This window comes from Carettochelys insculpta, chromosome 7 (assembly GCF_033958435.1).
Source record: "Carettochelys insculpta isolate YL-2023 chromosome 7, ASM3395843v1, whole genome shotgun sequence".
Taxonomy (NCBI): domain Eukaryota; kingdom Metazoa; phylum Chordata; order Testudines; family Carettochelyidae; genus Carettochelys; species Carettochelys insculpta.
The window spans coordinates 51,703,343-51,723,598 of record NC_134143.1 but is presented as its reverse complement, the minus strand read 5'-3'; the positions used below and the strand labels follow the sequence as shown (position 1 = coordinate 51,723,598).

Below are 20,256 nucleotides of genomic sequence, written 5' to 3'. Positions count from 1 at the left end.
TCTTCTTTCTTATGCCTCCCCTCTATATAACCCACTCTTTTCATGTAATTTGGCTCCTTAGATTGTTCAGCTATTTGGACAGAGCTCATGTCCAGATTTTTACAGATATTAAGTCCCATTCTCAAAAGAGCAGAGCAATTTCTATATACCTGTCAAAATTGTACACCAGCATGTTTATATCATGACTAGAACAATGGTGCTTCAATCCTGATTGGAGCCCCGGGGGGTGACTAATATAAATATTAATAATCCATTGTAGAATGAGCCAGAACATGATAAAAGATGGGGATTTTTAAGTGCTCGAGGTTAACTAAAAACCTAATTCCAAATAGCTTCCTTCTTATGCTATGTCTACACGAGAGAGACAAAACTTGTGGAGCGTCCATACTAAAAATGCGTTCTGTTGACAGTAAATTAACAGAACACATCACTTTTGTCAACAGACTTCTACCTTTCCCCCACGAGGCAAAACACCTTTCTCGATAGAATCCATTGACCAAAAAGCCATGGTTATGCTCTGGGGGGCCCTCTGACGACAGACAGACAGGGCTTCTGGATTACCAGTTAGCCTGTTTGCTGAGCTTCCAGTTGACTGTTCTGTTGAGAGAGCAGTCAGGCAATCTGGCCACTCTCTGCTGACAGAGTGGATCACTTTCGTGTGTGGCTGCAAACTTTCAACAGAAGTTTAGTTGGAAGATATCTTCCAACAGTAACTTCTGTTGAAAGAACACTCTAGATATAATTTTAATGTTATTTGGCCCTTCCAATATTGCCAAACCAAGCCATATTAGAAAGTGATTCAATTCTTCTACTCCAATGTTAACGTGGTTCTTAGTACAGACAGGGCCTAGCAGTATTGAGAACTATCTTGAATAATTTTTCATGGAATTAAGTAAAATGAGTGCATGTCTGTTTAATGGGTACATAGAGATCAAATTATGTTTGGTCATATTAATATCTGAGCATTCTAATACAAAGTGTCTGGCTTGCTTCTGCAGTTCTCTGTTTTGGAGAACTTAGAGATAAATGATGTATTAATCATTCAGTTTGCAGAATTATTTCTAGGGTATGCTGTTTAGTATAAATACATTGACTGGTCTAGATTTTTGAGAGAGAGTGCAGAACGGTAAAGTTTTGCTCCAGATTGATACTACTCCAAAGTTGGGGGTCGGTTGAGAATCTGGGGTTGTTGGTACAACCTAGTTTACAGTTAGGTATCAATCACAAGATTTGAATCTCAAATTCTAGACTGTTTTCTACATTTGGTTAGCAATAGTATAGCTTTAAAAAAAAACTAGCAAGAAGTTTTATTTAAAAATATACAATTAGGATTCTTTCAAGACAGACGTCTTGCATGATTGAGCTACTGATTAGTTGTTTTGATTGTGAAGCTTGCTGGCCTAGACTTTTAACATCAGAAGTGCCTGCCTGTTGAGTGCAGCCTGTGCAGATGTCATTACCTCTGTAATATTTCCTTTTTCCAGGAAGGAAAAAGTTTATTCTGACTTAAAATGATTAAGTTGTCATCAGACTGAAATATACTTCAGGCACACTTTGAAATTTTGAGACACGAAAGTAATGCATTGTTACATCTTTGAATATTATTTTTTATATACCCAGTTTGAAAAAAAGGTAGTATTTTATTTGCTGTGTGCTTGCTTGAAGACTTAACTGTCATCTCTAGGCAGTCTCTTGCAAATCTTTGGTCATATATATTTTTTTTTTATTTTCGGAAGTTCTGGTGGCTTCGTGAAAGGTATAAGAAAATGAAAAGGAGAGAAGGAGATAGTAGAATAAAAGCAGTCCTCTGTACATGATGTCAACTGCTTGTTCAATGATGTGTGACTTTCTGGAAGAGCTCCACAGATTGGAACACTGAACAACATAGGTGCTGAAACTAGGGATGCAATTGGTTTCCATTATATACAGGATTTACAGTTTAGTTCAGTGGCTCTCAGCACCCCCACTGTAATAATTGTTTCAGCACCCCACTTAACAATTTCCACAAATGTGGGAGGATGGGGAGGTAAAGGAATATCCATGAAATTTGTACAGCTCACATCTTCTTTTTTTTTTCTTTTGTTTTTTTTTAAGCATATTTGTCCCCCCACCCCATCTTTCAGACAGGAGAGTGGATCTCACTTAGACTTCTTTTTAAAAATCAGATTTTAGGATCTGTTTTTTTAGCTTGATCACCGATATTTCTGAGTATACTATACTGACCATGAAGAAGGCAAAAATCAAATTCCTCCTTTTCTATGCCCCCTTTCAAACAATGATAGATAATAGCACTAATAATAATAGCTAGCTCTTTTACGTCAGGACACCTCAGAAAGTTTTACCAATGGCAGTACACATTACAGTTCCCATTTTATAGATGTGGAAACTGATGTAAAACAGATAGGATGGGATCTTCCAGGTGCTACTACAATACAAATAATAAATGTTGTTCATGAATAAAAAGAAAAAAATGGATAAAGAAAACGTTAAAGAACATTGACAATTAGAGACAGAAAAGCCAGCTTGTGATGGGGTCGACGATGGCAGCAGGGATAGATGGAAAGAAGTTGTACCCACCCCATAATACTTAAGAGCAAGATTAAGCCTGAAGAAAGAGCTATGCTGATGGAAGGGAATTACAAATGGAGGAAATAGACTTCAGAGCAAGTGTGCCTCTGAGAAGAAAAATTGTGGACCTGACATAGAAAGTGGGGGTCAAGCTGAGTAGATCTGAGTTACAAACCTTAGGGAGTGCCATGCTCCTGGAGAAGGCTTGGACTGGTCTTTATGTTGTTTTGTAAATAATGTCAAACTCCAGGAAGAGGTTTTATTCTGACACACACCTTCCGGGGATTTTTTCATATCAGGTGGGAAAGTTGCTCAAACATTTTTTTGTTGGGTTCACTGTGTAAGTGCAGATCTTTAGATTTCTTAATGCAGGCTCATTTTAGGGAGACAAGCATGAAGTGGTAAACTGATTTGGTAATATCTGTGCAGAAAATCTAAGGAATTATTTGTCTGGGAGTATCACAGCCCTTACTTAGAACATTTTTTGATGACTGACTGGAATGGCAGCTCTCCTGGATCTGAAGTACAAAAGAATGCATGAACATTTTTGGTGGATGTTTGTCTTACCCATTTCATAGGCTATGTATTTTGCCAAATACATCCTTGGTCTAATGCATTTAAAATTATAGGAGGAAGTGAGTAAAGATGCTCATAATTTTTTTAATAGACATTTCCTTATAAAAATATGTCTGCATTTAGCCAAGCAAGAAAATACATTCAAAATTAATGTCCATATTATTTCAGAGAGAACATTTGAGTCTGGTTTTGTAATCCTTTACTAAGTTTCATTACCGTGACCAGGACTAAGGATTTTTGCAAGATTAGTCTTTAAATAGTAAGCTGTATGTACACGTATTCACAGCGCTGCTGAGACCTTACATAGTTTGTTGTCTCATTCAGGGTGGGTTTGGGGACCAACTGGTGTAGGATGCTACTAGAATTGGCATACACTAGAGCTTACAAATTGGTGTTGTATTTAATAGTTTAACAATATCCACTGAGAATGTACAATCCTCTCCCAATTCTCTTCTCACTCATTACGATTGTAATAAAATCTGTATTATGACTTGAACAGACCCAAGCCATGGATCTGGGATCTGAATTTCCCAAAACATGGGAATTTTCAGGTGTGAGGTTTTGGCTCTGTCCATCTTTGACTGCTTAAATGATCCTGACCTCTCCCTCCCTTTGATTTGTACTTGGTGTACATAAGGACAAATGGTACGCAAATCTGTGGGCATGTTGTAAAATTGGCATGAGACCTATTCAGGCCTAACAGCTCTCTGCAGTATACCCAAGGAAGATGAAAATGAGCTTTTAGGTCTTTATAATGTTTTTTACACCCAGTTATCTTTGCCTGTGAGAGATATCTAAAACTGAAAAGTTAGTGATTTTAAGTCAAAGCCCAGGACTTTGTGCTGTCCATATGCTGGGGGGGAATGGGGGACTGTTTTTGAAAGTAGTAAGGGATCAGTAGAGATTCTGTTCTCTTTCTGAATGTTGTAAAATGTGCACTAAATAGATGCCACAGTAGAGATGTTCCAGTCTAATAACGAATGCATCTGACCATATTGTGAAATTAATAGTGAATCTAAAGACTTCACAAAAATAGTTGTATCTGAACACCAGATTAGTTCTAGCTTTGTAGGCTCCCATGTTATCCTGTATTTTTCCAATGACAGCAAAAAAATAAAATAAAGGACCTAAATAACTGGGAGATTCAGATCTTCAACTGCCATTACATTCACCAGTTCAGGATTCCACACTAAAATAAATGTGGTATCTTATTCTCTAAAACAAATTGTAGTGCTACATTTGAAATGTGGCTGTAATAAAATGTAAAGGGCTGAGGTGCTATAAAGCAGATTTGTTGCATCCATGTTTTTGTTTAATATCTCAGTGGGATTTCAGCTGATTAACAGAATTGTGGTTATCAAAAGGCATGAAATAAATAATGCAGTCTTAACAAATAGTTAAGCAAGTTTTGTCTGGGGAGTCTTTATGCTCTAAATTTTTTTTAGATTTTCTGTGATTTGCCTCAGGTCTGTACAATTTGTATGATTATCCAAGCTAACTGGTACCTATCAAGGAATTGCCTGGAGATTTCACATCTCAGTTGCTTTGTGTGGCTCTGCTTGTGTTTTAGCATAGATTTTTTTGGCAAGTTAATCAATTTCATTGACTTTCATTACCACAATGATCACTATGGGGCGGTATCAGCTACTACTGCTTTATGATATTATTGTGTCACTTTGCTCTTACAGTCTAAGACCTTTTATGCAACAAATTGGTATCTCAATATAAAATGCATGCAGTCTGTTCCAGAATTTTGATTTTGAAGTGACACCACTATGTGTTTTGATGACCAAGAGAATTCTGTCCACTGTGGTGCATGTTAAGAGGTTAGGCGTGTATATGGTTTGTGATTAGTCACTTGTGCTCTTGGTTCTGTTGGCCACAAATAATTTCCGTGAGAATTAATCTTCTTTTCTCCAAAAGTGTTCAGTATTATACTATTCTGTCATGAAGGACACGTCTGCCAGTGAAATAGTTAAATTGCAACCCACAAAAATGATCCTGTGAAGTACTTGCTTAATGAGCAGTCCTGTGAATTGAATGTCAATTGTTGAACACTTTAAATGTTGTTGCCATTGATTATCAACTAATACTTGCTTTATCAGGTAGCTTATTTCCCACCTTACTTCTCTATGTTTTCAGAATGGGGGAAAGTGGGTCCTGTTTTATTTAAAGTTAGAATTGTTTTGTGAGTCATGTTAACATTAGAAAGCAGTGATAACAGGGCCTTCAGGAATAGATTTTTTTCCCACCAAGGACATAATGATGTCATTACTAAAATTAAAAAAATCTGTACTGTAAGTTTTTAGTTTCTGTACTGCAGTCCTGATTTCATTTCATGATCTGATAGATTTTAAATGCAGAAGTGTATTAAAACTGTATCTGGTAATTATATTTAAGAAACTGTTCAGTGTGAATAGTTGCATTATAATTGTTGCATTATAAATGTTCATAATCTGCTCTAATAGAACCAGCATTATCCATATAAGATGTAAACATCTAGATGATAAATTAGTAAAATGAAGCTAAAATTAGATGAGTGTTTCCATTATTTGAACTGTGTGTGTGTGTAAAAAATACACTAAAATAAGCACCAACTTTTAATTTCAAACTGTAATTGCCCATCTGGCCAAAGAAAAATAATGATGTAGTGAATGATGTATACCAATGATGTATAACACCAAGAGTAAGAATAAGGCTTGTAATTCTCCATGCTGAGAATTTTTACAATTTTCTGGTCTGAAATTAATGTTACATTCATTTTAATGTGTACAATACAAATTAGAATGGTCATGGCATGTGATTTAATGGTTGTGTTTTCACCAAGCATCTCAGCTGTAACCTTCATAGACACAGCACTACTGACACTGATAGTAAATATGAAAGGTAACCACAATGAAACACTTAAATACAGGAAGTAAATCTCCAGTACTGATATGTTCCTTTCTTGCTATCTCTTTTGTTGCTGCATTCTAGTTATTAGGAGTAAAATAATACAATCATTGAGATTTAAAAAAAAAATGATCTTTTCAAACTTCCAGATCCCAGAGCCTAATGAGTTAAATTTCTCTTGGGTATGTTTACGCAGAATTTAAGCTGTTTAGACATACAAGGTCGAATTAAACTGCTTCACTGCCTATTTTGGCTTCTCTGGCAGAGAGAAGAGCTGCAGTTCCACTGGGACAGACCTCTTGGGAGGCATTGACACAAGCTGAAAATTTGTTTCTTGCTTTGCAGAATGCAAAGATGTCCTATTTTATCATGGTTCTCCACTCCCTGCAAATCCAAAACTAACCACAATCAAGTTCCCCCTTATTATTGGAGCTCTGTGTAATATATTAAATAAAGGCGCTGAGGTCACAGAAGAGGATTTTTTGAGTGAGACAGATGCATGACGGAAACCCTTCTGCATAAAGCAGCAAGATGCAAGGTCCCAGGCTATCTCTTTGACTTTGGTACTTGATGTGTACTATCCTCTGTCTTGTTTGTCTACTAATTTTCATGCTGCCTCGGATTGAAATGTGTTAAGCGGTAGAGGACTGGAATATTAAATGGTGCGAGCCACTGTTTGCCAACTATAACACTAGTTACAAAAGCTAGGAGCTTCAAAGCAGGAGCAAGGTGTATGTTCCCTTGCCCCCATTACTGCAAGTTACTGAGAAGGAAATCTGCTTGGTAATAATCTCATTGCCATGTTTCCATAGGTAGGAATAATTGCAGTCTCCTTGGTGAGACTGTATTTGTGCTTTATAATAGAAAAGTTAATAAGCCATGGTAGTTGTAATCTAACCTGTAAGGCTAGAGCACCTTATGCATGGTCTGAAAATCCAGTTTTGTCCTAATCCCCTGGCCAGGTGTTTTATTAGCCAAAGCTGTGGTATTTTCCAGAACCACAAAAAAAAAAAAAAAGGTTTGGACACGCATAGTGATACTTCCTCACCCTCTTTCTCCCTTTAGCTGTCATGAAAGTTATAGGACGCAATACCGATTCCCAGGCAACCAAATCCTATTGCATAACAGTCCCTCCCCAATCATTTTTAGCTCAGCGGCTTTCCGTTTTTCACCATGAAGTTTTAATTATGAAAACCTGGAAACTCACTGTTTGCCGGGAGGTGGCAAAAGCAGACTCCTGAGATTCTGGTCCCTCCGGGTCTGTGGGTAGCATTACAGTTCAGGGTAACATGCCTAATTGCAAGGGAAAGCTTACCTTACGCTGCCTTAAAAATAACTAAAAGTCTGTGCAGTTCCTTTGTGATGCATTTCTCTCCGCTCACTTCTGCAAGCTTGCAGGGAAAGGATCCGCCGGTGTCGAGCATCTGCTGCAAGATAGACCGGCTGAAAATTCTCTTTTGCTTGCCGGAGACTTGCTCACCGCCACCCCTTTAGCTATCACACTGAGACGTTTATTCAGCTGTGACCAAGGGAGCGCGTTGGCTAGAGGCAGCGGCGGCAGCAGCCACGCACTCCTGAAATGTCCTCATTTACTGCAATTGTCTTCGCGGAGATCGCGGCTCCAGAGAGGGGGGTGGGGGGGAGGAGAAGGGGAAGCGGGGGGCGTTTCAGCAGCCACCGTTTCCAAGCGGGGTGCCGTAGCTGGGCAGGATGCAGCAAGCGCCCGTCTCGTAGGCAGAGGGTTGGCGGCAGCTGAGCGCCCCGCTACTTTGGGGAATGCCCGAGCCAGGGGGAGCTGGCGCGGCGCGGAAGCGCGCTGCGGGGGTGTGCGCGTGTGTCTCGCAAGCAGGCGGGCAGCGGCCGCCACTGGCGCTGGCTCTCCGCTAGGGAGAGTTCTCGTGTTCGCTCCCTCGGCCGTGCGCGGGCTGTGACAAGGAACTTGTTGAGTTGAACGGGCAGAGCTTAAAATAATGGTCGAGAGGCCGGGGCCGGTGACGGCGGAGGGGAGGAGCCGCGCGCTGGCGGCGAACCTGTTGGAACTGAGTGTGCATTCGCCGGGAGCCGCTCTCCGTGTGAGCGCCAAGAGCTGCCAGGCAGCACTGGGGCCGGACCTTCGGCTGCCCCGGGGCGTGGCGTGGCATTGGCCCTTTGGGCTGTGCGGGAGCAGGGAGCTGTGCAGTGCAAAGCAGGATCCCCGGGGGCTGCCCCCCCCCCACCTGCTAAAGGTTGGAGCCCCCCCCCCGCCCATCCCATCCCTGGCTCCCTGCACAGCTGGGATAAACACCACAGCGCCTTTCCCCTGCCCAGAAGAGGCCCTATGGGCTTCTGGAAGTCCTGAGCCTCCCCTGCCCCACGGGGCCGTTAGCCTCCCCCACGTCCAGCCCCACAGGGATGGATGCCCCAACCCACCCCTGAGCTCTGAGTCCTTTTGCCCCCTTAGGCTAATACCCAGTCCTGAACCTGTGAGAATTTTCAGCCCATACTCACCTGCTCCTGGGGCTAAATCTGGCGGTCTGGTGCCCAGTGGAGGCTCCAGGGTCCCTGGCCCCATGGAGCTAACCCTGGGGTGGATCATATTTGTCCCCCAAACCCTTTTAGGTTAGCCCCTAGCTGCAGAGGGGAGAAGAGTTTAAGATACTGCCGCATCAAAACCCCTGTTTCGCTTGGCTCCTTGCCAGACAATAGGAGCTGAGAGATTTTGCTGGGGGCGGGGCAGTGAGGGAAGCCCTGCCCCAGTACAGAGACCTACATTGGGCTGGCAGTGAGCAGGGAACCCTGCGTGACAGTGCTGGTGGTCAGAAGCTGCTTAGATAAGGGCCTCCTGACCACAGCCTGTCTCTGGCATCCCACCCACACCCTGCACCCCTCCTTATTCTTCTCCCCCAGGCCAGAATTCTCCTACGCCAATACCACACCCCAGGCCATAACCTCCTTCTTCAATCAAACACCCTCTTCAACCCCACACCCTCTTCTTCATCCCAGCCCCCTACCCCTCCCTCCCTTCTACAGCCAACATTCATCCCAGACTCCACATTTCCATAAAAAATTGCAGCCCTTGACCACTTACCAAAATCTTGGAGTGTCATCCCCCCGTCAAAAATTATTGCCCACACCTGGGCTAAAGCCCTGAAGCCTGAAACTTCCCCATCCTGTGGGGCAGGAGCCCTCACATTCCACAGGGTCGAATCCATGACCACCTGTGCCTCATGGCATTAAATCCCAGAGCCCTGAGCTACCCCACTCTGCAGAGCAGAAATCCCCACTTCTGGCACTCCATGGGGCTAAACCCCAAACACCTCCCCCACACCACAGGGTTAAACCTAAGAGTCTACACTTCCCTAGCCTTTGGGGCTCAGAGTCCCACCCCCTATGTTTGAAGCTGTGATCAGCCAAGCCTCTAAAGCCATGAGCCCAAGGCCTCCCCTTTCCACATCTGGAGCCCCAAGATCCCTCCCTGCTGGGCCCTGCAGTTTTTAATAGCATGTGGGGGCAGGGGTCAGAAAGAAAAAGGTTGAGAGCCACTGGTATAACATTTAACATAACAAATCTGTGAATCTGGGTGTACAAGCAAGGAAGGATATAAAATAAAAGTTAAATATAATTAAAGATAAAAAAAAACTTGTAATGTTTCTAGTGGCCAAATAAGCACAGCAAATTTAAAACAGCAGATAAATGAACTGAAAACAAACAAAATTTGGCCTGGCTATTTTGATCTTTTAAACTGATGAGAAAACAGTGACAAACACAGAAAATTTGCACTTATGTATTATTTTTTGTAGGTAGTTTATATATATATATATTATAGTATATAGTATTTATTTTAACCTGTTTTTGTTAAAGTGTGTTCATTCAGTTGTATCCATTTTATTCATGTGCAAGCACTGCAACAATATGTGAAACTACTGAGAAATTATTGAACCACTAGGATCAAATTACAGCTCCCCCCCGCCGCTTTATGTACTGCAGAGTAGGTGATGTTGGTACATTTGGGAATTCATTGGTGTGTTTGTTTCAGAGCTATTAGATGGGAAAGGATGTTCAAGATGCAGAATAAACACAGAGATATTTCACTTGCTTCTGATCCCTAAGGAGCCTGAGCCTAGGTTGAAACTGCAGGAGTTAGTCAAATCAATGTGGACTCTCCCCCACTCCCCCAACCCCCTGTGCTGCTTTGCCTAGTCACCTCCTCTCTTCTGAGCCCCCAACAGCAGTTCAGAGAAGAGGACAGAGATTTTGTGGGTTGGTGTGTCCCAGGTACGAGCATTTACTGATGTTTTAACTAAATTTGTCCGGTAGAGAGGACAGTCACAGAACTCTTGAGAAGGTATCTGATGGGAGTGTTGGCTCCTGGGAGCCCAGACTCTAGACCGAATGCCCCCATATTTAACAACTCTGCTTAAAGCAATCTGAAAATGTGTATCGGGAAGAGCAATTGGAGCTGTTCTTTATCCCCATAACGGCCTCCCCTCGCCCAGCTATTAATTCTACCCCATCCAGACCCTGATCACTTCTGCTCTCTCACCTGTTCTGCCTCCACTACTCTTCTTGAGCTCTTTGTTCTCCTCTCCCAGGCTTGGTGGTTTGAGAGGGGTCTTCTTATGTCCCTTCCCAGGTTGGGTGGTCTGGGAGGGCAGCAGCAGAACCAACCCTTACTCAGTGGAGGTAAGGGTGGATGGGGGCTTGCCTGCCCTGAGATGCTTGGGTACTTTGCTCCCCCCGACTCCTCCTGTGAGAATGGTGTTTGGGAACAAACAGGGTGGAGGAAGGTTATGGCTCTGTGTTGCAGAAGCTCTGATTGGCCACACTTCTTCAGGATGCAGACAAGTGGGGAAAGCAGTGGAAGGGGGGTTTTCCCTATGTGATACTGAAATATGCACCTCTCAGTCACCTCTCTTGCTGTTTAGAAATACTTTTCCTGGGTCTGAGACTTGTTCTGGTGAAGCACACTTTTAGCACCATTGCCTATATAATTTCCTGTTTTTGGGTATTTCTTTCTCCACAATATGATATGTGCTTACCAGCCTATCGGTCCCACAACTGGAGCCTACTTGCATGATTTCTCACTTCCTCTGTGATATTGTCATGTCTCCTTTCTTGATATTGCTGGCTCATTCCCTCATCTTCATACCTTCTGCTGAACCAAAAACAATTAAACATCATTAAAGTAAACGTAAATGGACTCTTGCTTAGAGAAGTATTTTGATAGGTTGAATTCTGCGGGAAAAGCCATAGTAGAAAACTCCCTCCTGATTGCATACATGTAAGTCTCTTGTACTAGGACAATAGCTGGAAAAGTACCTTGATGATGTTAAGGACTGGTGATAGTAAAAAAAGCTTGTGGTCTGATGGGGCTTTTTCGCTGTGCAATTTCCAAAGAAATGGATAGGAAGAATTTCCATTGTCCAAAATGTCTTCTAATTTTTCTCTTTCCCCACCAGGACCTCTTCTCATTGTGTTTTTGTGTGTACCAAAGCAAAATTGTGCCCGGCTGTGCTCAACACACTGGCACTAGCAAGATTATGTAATATGACAATCAAATCTTTATATATTAGTTAAAGCCCATGAATTAAATTATAGAACTTTGTGAGAGTGGTGGCTGTATCACCATAACAGAAGCAAATCCCTCTTTGCACATATAAGATGTGAACTACACAAATAGCATAACAATAATATGTTTGGTGCTAAAGGAAAATATGATTGCCATATAACTTCAAAACCACAGATTAAATTATAGAACCCTCTGACAAAAGCAGCAGCTGGACTAACATCCTTGTCTTCTTCTCAATTACAATTAGCGGCTGTTCCCCCAGTGCTAAGTACTCTTGAGAAGCATGAATCATAACCAGCCTGTGGAGGAAATGCCCTTTTTTTGTAAAAGTTCATGGAAATAAGAAGGGATTTCCCATTATAGATCAGGGACCAGACTCTCTATTGTCCTACACATTATGCAGTCAATAACACCAGTACATAGTGGGTATATAATGCTACTAATAAAAATAGGATCATTTTAGCCTTTCTTTGCATGAGTATAAGTGGTAACACAAATAAAAGACAATAGAATAGCTATCCTTAAAATACATGTTAACTTTAATATTTGGTCACCCCCATCATTCCATTTGCAAATAGTTTGTCCTAAGACAGATGTTAATGAGTACAGTTATGTTAAAGATGTGCAACAACAATTAAAAAATTACAATGACAGTTGAGAGAGCAATACAATAATTCTGATATTTACTTGGAAAGCACATAGAACAAAGTAACAGTAAAATTAGCTGTGAAATGATCACACAACCTTGACTGTGCCCTGAGCAGTCTCACAGTCTCCCTTTCCTTAGCTTATTTTTTCTTCATATATCTGCAAGAATGTTGAAGCATCATATATGAATATCAGTTTTTGTTAGAAGTGGGTGAAGTTTTTTTGTACAGAAGTAGGTTACTTTTCTTTTCTTTTTGGCATATTTGGACTCAGTGGTCACATTTTCTTAATTGTTTCAGTTAGGAAACCTCACCAGAAACAGTTATGATTTTTTATTTGAAATCTATGTTTTTGTTTAGAATTTTACTGCAATTTAATATTTTAAGAGGTTTTAAAATGTAAACAGAATGTTTAATTCCAATGAAACTTGCAGTTTTACTTGATTTTTTTAAATAAAAACTTCAATTCAGCCACCAAAACAAGAACAAAATCAAACAATTATTCATGCTGCTCTGGTTCCAAGGTGAGTTTGGAGTATAGAGACAAAATTGCAGCTTTTGTTAGGGATATTTAAGACACCAGGCTGTTTCCTATTTTCAGAGGGGGTAGCCATGTTAGTCTGTTTCGGCAAAAACAATGAGGAGTCCTGTGGCACCTTAAAGTCTATCAAGTTTATGTGGGCATAAGTTTTCATGGTTTGGAACCCATGTTATCAGATACATGAAACGTTATCAGATACATGAAATGGAAACTTCAGTTTTGCAGGCATATGCTCACATACAAATATGGGTAAGTTACAAGACCAGTGCTAACCAGGTCAATTCAGTCAGGGTGGATAAGGCCTGTATCCAACAGTTCATGAGGTATTGTGAATGCCAGCAAAGAGAAGATTAAATTTTATAGTGAGCTAGCCACCCTGCAACCCCAGTCTCTATTCAGACCCAGTCCAGTTGTGTCAAGTTTGCATATGAATTCCAGCTCTGCAGTTTCACACTGAAGTCTGTGCAGATTTTTTTCCCCTGAAGTATGGCAACTTTAATGTCTGTTACTGAGTGTCCTGGGAGATTGAAGTGCTCTCCTACTGGTTTTTGAATATTCCCATTCTTGGGATCTGATTTGTGTCCATTTTTTCTCTTGTGTAAAGACAGTCCAGTTTGGCCAATGTACGTAGCAGAGAGGTATTGCTGACACATGATGGCACATATCCCATTAAGAGATGTGCAGATGAATGAGCCCCTGTTGGTGTGGCTGATGGGGTTAAGTCTGATGGCGGTGTCACTTGAGCAGATATGTGGACAGAGTTTGCAATGGAGCTCGTTGCAGGGGTTGGTTCCTGGGTTAGTTTTTCTTTTTTGTGGGTTATATTTGCTAATATTCTTCCAAAAATTTTGAATCAGTATTTGTGATCTGGCAGGTTTTTTTTTTTTTGGAAATTCCTGTCCTTGATGACCTAGTAATAGGGAATACTCATGAGTGCCTGCAACCTGAACTCAAAGTTAATAGAACTTCTTCTTCAAGTGGTCCCCGTGGGTGCTCCACAATAGGTGTTGGGCTTGCCTGGCACCGCAGATCGGAATTCTTCTAGCAGTTTCTATTGGATTGCGCATGCGCCGATGCGCGCCGCTCCCTTGCGCGCCCTCGGTCATGTGCGTGATCATGTCCCCGCCAGTTCCTTCTCAACCGCCATCAGCTGCAGACGGAATCCGCTCCGGCTAAAGCCTGAGACAGATAAGATAGTTGTTTTTATGTGTTAGTTCGTTGTTTGTCACTATTATACAAAAAAAAAAAAAAAAGAAAAAGAAAGAGAAGAGGATATTAAATAGCAGAGAGAAGAGGAACGAAGGAGAAAGGGGCAGACAATAGGCTGTTAAGCCGTCCGCTGCCCTGAAGATCGTGAATGTTATTTTGGGCTAGAAAGCACTGATTAGTGGCCAAGTACCCTACTAACAGTGAAGACTCACCGCGATGGCTTCCTCGGTGTTTAAGAAGGGTGAGTCATGCCGCGAGGCTATGCCGGCCTCAGATGGGCATAGTGAATGCATTCGTTGCCTGGGGGAGTCTCATGTTACCCAGAAGTGTTCCCACTGCGCTAAGCTTACAGCCAGTGCCAGGAAGGACAGAGATATGAGGCTCAAAATGATCTTGTTTGATAAGGCCCTCCAGCCTGAGCCGCCAGAGAAGCCTCACACAGAAGGGCCCTCTGGGTCGCATAAAAGGAAGGCAGCCTCTTTGACCCCCTCTGTGCAGAAGAGGAGGAAACTCTCCCCGGCTCGATCCTTGCCGGCGGTCCCAGTGAGCAGGATGGGCGGAACGCAGAGACCCCAGCCGCGAGCTGATGAAAGCGGCAGTGCAGCAGCGCACGTGGCCGAGGCCGGGCCTCCGACTATAGAGCAGGCAGCACGGAAGACGCCGCGAGCGCCAGCGCGGCAAGCGCCGGAATCGGTGCTGCCGCCACAAGTGGCACCGGCTCCTGTGGCGCCGACGGCGGAGGGGCACCCAGCACAGGGCCTACCGGTGCTGGAGAAAGCTACCTGCGCGGCACCGCTGTTGATGGTGCCGAGCGCAGTGCCGACAACAGGGCCGAGATCCCCGGCACGGGAGGGGCAAGGCTAGAGCTAAAACCCGGCACCTTAGTCCATCTCCAGGCGGGGCTGCGATGCCCTTATCACCCAGCCCCCCTCCCCAGATATATACGCCGCACTGCCGGGCAGCAACTCCACCAGCTTATTTCGGGCCTCCCTCTCCGTTCCTCCAACCAATTTCGCCATGGCTTAGGCCACCTTCACCATTTTTGGGCATGGATCCCCTTGAGTACTATCACAAACCAGCTTCACCACTATCAATGTCGTCACGGAGATCCCGCTCTCCCAGACATCATGGGTACACTCCCCGATCGTGGTCCAGGTCTCCATCACCGGGCCCTTGCCCATGTTGCTATGGTCGTCCTCATCATGTTGAACACAGACACCACAGGTCTAGATCCAGGGGCAGGTCCTCTCCTACTACTCGTCAATACTCCCGTGTACACTCTCGCTCTGGGACGGGAACGCAGTTGTCCCAGGGGGAATTAGGTCCAGAGTCCCGAGACTTCCCTTCACAGCCCACCAGGGAGCAAGTATACCACCGAACTCGGGAGCCAGAGGATTTGGGGGAGGCTTACCCCAGCAGTTCCTCCTCATCCTCCTCAGATGAGGCCATTGTCCCCGGGGATGTCTCCCCTCTGGATGACCTTAAACAATTCCAGGAGCTATTCAAAAGAGTAGCATTCACGCAGGACATTCAAATAGCAGAGGTGCAGGAGAAGCACCATAAACTCCTGAAAAATTTGAGACCCCCGGCTTCATCTAAAATCGCTATCCCGCTGGACGAAGCCATTATGGAGTCAGCCACGAACATATGGCAGACTCTGGTCTCTATTCCGCCTACGAACAAGAGAGCGGATAAGAAGTACTTCGTCCCAGCCAAGGGCATGGAGTTCCTGTTTAGCCACCCACAACCCAATTCTTTGGTGGTCGAATCGTCCCAGCAGAGGTCGAAGACATCTCAGTACAAATCAGGGGGGTTGGATAAAGATGCTAAGAAATTAGAGCTGTTCGGCAGGAAGGTCTACTCCTCCTCTACCCTATTATTGAGAATGGCAAATTACACAGCACATCTATCAAACCATAACTTTGACAATTACTCTAGACTCACTCCTCTCATGGATTCACTTCCGGAGGACAAGAAGCCTGTGTTAAAGGCGATTGTCCAAGAGGGCTACGCGGCATCGCGGACGGGAGTCCAGATTGCCCTGGACGTGGCGGACACAGCGGCACGTTCAACAGCCGCAGCAGTGGTAATGCGTAGGGAATCCTGGCTCCAGACGTTCGGTATCCCCAGAGACCTACAGGCGAAGATCGTGGATCTTCCTTTTGACAAGCAAAAGCTGTTTGCGGACTCAGCCGACTCGGTCCTCCACTCCAGCAAAGACTCGAGGGCCACACTTAAGACCTTGCATATTTATACTCCCCCATACAAGAAAAAGAAATTCTATCCTCAGCAAAGACGCTACGATTACCAACCACAGCGCGCACAATATCAGTGAGGCTATGACCAAGGGCGCCATCAACAGCAACAGCAGTACAGGGCCCCCAGGCGACGTTCTCAACAAAGCCATACACCCTCGGGGCAAGCCCAGAAACAGCAAGTTTGACGGGTATGTCGAGGACTGCACTATCAACACCATCGCTCAATACCATTTTCATCTCATGTTCCATCATCGCCTCAAGCCATTCCTCTCCCAATGGCAAAAGATCACAACAGACAAATGGGTGCTAGAAATTATAGCCACAGGTTACACGATCCCCTTCCAGTCACTTCCACCGATGAAACCTCCCACCCGGCCTCATCTCAGGGATGCTGCCCACGAGGTGAGGCTGAAGCAGGAGGTAGATCACCTCATGTTCATAGGGGCAGTGGAAAGAGTACCGGAACAATTCCAAGGGAAAGGTTTTTACTCACGCTATTTCCTAACAGAGAAGAAAACAGGAGGCTGGAGGCCGATTTTGGATCTATGGGGCCTCACCATTACTTGCACAAGCAGCGCTTTCGGATGATTACAGTTGTCTCCATACTTACGGCACTGGACGATGGAGACTGGTTTGCAGCCCTCGACTTACAAGACGCTTACTTTCATATAACAATCACCCGGCACACAGACGCTTCCTCCGCTTCATGGTCGGCGGGGAACATTTCCAGTACAGGGTTCTTCCATTCGGGCTATCCTCGGCACCCAGAGTCTTTACCAAAACCCTGGCAGTGGTATCAGCCTACCTGCACAGACAGGGGGTGTTTATTTTTCCATATCTGGACGACTGCCTGCTGAAAGGGGCCTCAAAGGCAGAGGTCCTATGCATGATACGCATCACCGCAAACATGTTTACTTTGCTGGGCCTAGTTATCAACCTCGCAATGTCAAAGACCGAACCCATGCAAGCCATAGAGTTCATAGGGGCACGCATAAACTCTATCGCATCAAGAGTATACCTGCCTGACGCCCGCTTCCGCGCCATCAACTCCCTGCTGCAAGTCATGACGTACAGCTCCATGGTGCCGGTCCTAACGTGCCTGCAACTGTTGGGGCACATGGTGGCAGCGACGTTTGTGGTACAGAATGCCAGGTTACACATGCGAAGCCTGCAGCATTGGCTGGCGAGTGTTTACAAACCGGCATCCCACACTGTCCACAGGGTAGTGTCGCCCACGACAGAGGTGCACAGATCTCTAGCGTGGTGGGAAAATCCCAAGAACCTGCTAGTGGGGGTGCCCTTCCACCAACCACAAATTTCTATTTTCTTACAACCGACGCCTCCCACATAGGATGGGGAGCGCACATTGGCAGCAAGGTGACTCAAGGGCTATGGTCCCCTGCAGAACAGACACTGCACATAGACATACTGGAGCTCAGAGTAGTGTTCAATGCATGCAGACATTTTCGGGAATACCTGCACAACAAAGTAGTCGGGATCAATACCGACAATACCTCCACTATGTTCTACATCAATTGACAAGGTGGGGCACGATCCCATGCATTATGCGTGGAAGCAGTCCAATTGTGGAACTGGTGCATCGCCAACAACATAACGTTGAAAGCCTCATACTTGCCGGGGGCCCACAACGTGAAGGCAGATCAGCTGAGCAGGCGCTTCACACTCACGCACGAATGGCAGATCCACTCCGAACTGCTACGGCTCATATTTCGTACATGGGGGTTTCCCCAAGTCAATTTGTTTGCCACCCAGTACAACAAGAAGTGTCCCCAGTCCTGCTCCAGAGCAGGAACAGGGCGGGGGTCCCTGGGGGACGCATTCATGATTTCATGGAAGGGCCCTCTACTCTATGTGTTTCCCCCCACAACGCTTATCCACAAGGTTCTGCAGAAAGCCAGAAGGGAGAGAGCTCGCATGATACTCATAGTTCCAACTTGGGACCAGCAACAATGGTTTCCCTTGCTTCTGCGCATGTCGGATCGTCCACCACTCCCCCTACCGGTGGCGCCGGACTTACTCACGCAGGCTCAGGGGTCCATAGTGCACCTGCACCCTCAGGGACTACGCCGACAAGCATGGTTAATCCATGGCTCAGCACCTTAGAGAGCACGTGTACGGAGGGAGTACGACAAGTCTTGGAGTGTAGCCAAAGGACCTCCACCTGGAGGACTTACAAACAGAAATGGACACGCTTTACAGCCTGGTGTTCCGCCAAACAGTTAGCTCCCCTTGACGTTCCTATAACTGTAATACTAGACTACCTATTGGACTTCAAACGAGATGGGCTTTCTCTATGCTCGCTAAAGGTCCACCTCGCCGCTATATCAGCTTTTCGGCATAAAGAGGAAGGGCCCACCGTATTCGCCCACCCTATCGTCACAAGGTTCTTGAAGGGGCTGGTAAACCTGTACCCCCCTCGAAAACCGCTACCGCCGTCGTGGAGTTTGGACTTGGTGCTCAGCGCGCTATTGGGACCACCCTTCGAACCATTAGCCATGGTACCCCTCCGACTCCTTACTATGAAAACAACCTTCCTTCTTGCGATTACGTCAGCCCGCAGGGTGAGCGAACTCGCAGCAGTGATGACAACACCGCCCTGCACAGTATTCTCAAAGGAGGTGGTAATCTTACAGTTACACCCAGCCTTCGTTCCAAAAGTTTCCTCGGAGTTCCATCTTAACAAACTAATAGTTTTACCCTCGTTTTACCCGAAGCCTCACAGCTCCAGCAAGGAGGCGCGCCTACATCTCCTAGGTGTGAGAAGGGCGTTGGCCTTTTACATAGACAGAAATAAGTCCTTCCAGGCTTCTGGTGTCTCTCGCTCCCAGGTCAAAAGGGGAAGGCCTCTCTTCCCAGAGAATTTCAAAGCACATTGTGTCCTGTATAAAAATGTGCTACGAGCTTCGAAAGACCCCTTTGCTGGCCCCGCCTAGGGCTCACTCCACCAGGGCGGTGGCGGCATCAACAGCCTTCTTCAAGGGAATCCCGTTAAAAGACATCTGTAGAGCGGCGACCTGGTCATCCTACGACACCTTCACCAAATATTACGCCCTGCATCGGGTGTTCAGTGAGGATACCCGTCTGTCGACAGCAGTCCTCTCGGGAGCAAGCTGCACATGAATCGATTACCCACCTCCTTACTTGGGTTACTGCTGGGTAGTCACCTATTGTGGAGCACCCACGGGGACCACTCGAAGAAGAAAGAGAAGTTACTCACCTGTAGTAACGATGGTTCTTCGAGATGTGTCCCCGTGGGTGCTCCACCACCCGCCCATCCTCCCCGCTTCGGATCTCTGTCTGGTGTTTTTCAGGAGCATCCAAGGCGGTTGGTCAAGGAACTGGCGGGGGCAGGATTGCGCACATGACCGAGGGCGCGCAAGGGAGCAGCGCGCATCAGCGCATGCACGATCCAATAGAAACTGCTAGAAGAATTCCTATCTGTGGCGCCGGACGAGCCCAACACCTACTGTGGAGCACCCACGGGGACACATCTCGAAGAACCATCGTTACTACAGGTGAGTAACTTCTTTTTTTTTTGCATGTGAATTTTCCTTGTTCTTTGAGTTACACTGCATCCAACTGTAAATTCATCTGTTCTTTGTGCATAAGACCACAGGTTTTCAGAATAGCAGTACCCATGGGGTTATGCAGAGGTCCTGTGTCTCCTTACGATCCTATACTAAGGCACAAAGAGAAAGACAGTGGCAGTCCTCCCTAGTTTCCATCTTACACTTGCAGCAGCAAGACAAAACCCAGCAAACATTTAGCCTGCTAGTTTTTTCCACAGCTAACTTCTTTGAAACATTCAGAAGTCTTCAGAACAACTTTTGATCTATTATATTCAATCACCACAAACTGATCCAACTCATCTGGACTGAATGTGTTGATCAGACCCTCCCCATTTACTTTTCCTCTCAAGCAAGTCCTCAGATTTCCTGTATTTTGCTCCTTATCATGGGACACCTGAAGTCTGTGCATCTCACTGTCACCTGAAAG

The 20,256-nt window shown here is 45.0% G+C and overlaps 2 protein-coding genes across 5 annotated transcripts in view; one reads left to right on the top strand and one right to left on the bottom strand.

Moving 5' to 3' along the window:
* INSYN2A (inhibitory synaptic factor 2A) overlaps positions 1–7,480 on the bottom strand; it is a 78,596-nt gene extending 71,116 nt beyond the window's left edge. Inside the window, exon 1 of the mRNA XM_075000183.1 lies at positions 7,352–7,480. The gene's annotated coding sequence lies outside the window, so the exon portion shown is untranslated. The remainder of the gene's footprint in view (positions 1–7,351) is intronic.
* The window catches only part of DOCK1 (dedicator of cytokinesis 1), a 620,618-nt gene that overhangs the window by 272,323 nt on the left and 328,039 nt on the right, over positions 1–20,256 (top strand). The window lies entirely within an intron of this gene.